This window comes from Eimeria mitis, genomic scaffold, assembly GCF_000499745.2.
Source record: "Eimeria mitis Houghton genomic scaffold, Emh_scaff14, whole genome shotgun sequence".
NCBI classification, from domain to species: domain Eukaryota; phylum Apicomplexa; class Conoidasida; order Eucoccidiorida; family Eimeriidae; genus Eimeria; species Eimeria mitis.
In genome coordinates, this window is record NW_013569068.1 from 71,360 (window position 1) to 71,874 (window position 515).

Sequence of the window (515 nt, forward strand, 5' to 3'; positions counted from 1 at the left end):
GGGGGGGGGGGGGGGGGGCCCCCACTCTGTCTGAGGGGGGCCCCCTGCTAGAGAAGTGTAGCTGGGGTTGCTGGCAGCTTGCTGCTGCAGCAGCAGCTCGCTGCAGCAGCAGCAGCAAGTCGCTGCAGCAGCAACAGCAGCAGCAAAGTGCTGCAGAAACAGCAGCAGCTCGCTGCACCTGCAGCAGCAACAGCAGATTGCTGCCGCTGCTGCTGCAGCAGCGCTGTGGTGACAGCAGCAGTGACAAGGAGAAGAGCAGCAGCAGCAGCAGCTGCAGCAGCTGCAGCAGCAGCAACAACAGCAGCAGCAGCAGCAGCAGCAGATCGCCGAGGAGCTGCACGCTTGCTGTATATAGAAACACCACCACCCTGAGGTGTATGCACACCGCAGCTGAAACTGCAGCAGCAGCAGCAGCAGCAGCAGCAGACAACAAAGACAGAATATATTTTTATTTTATTTCTTGCTGCAATGCTTACACACACCAGGGCCCCAGTGAGAGAACCCCAGGGGGCCCC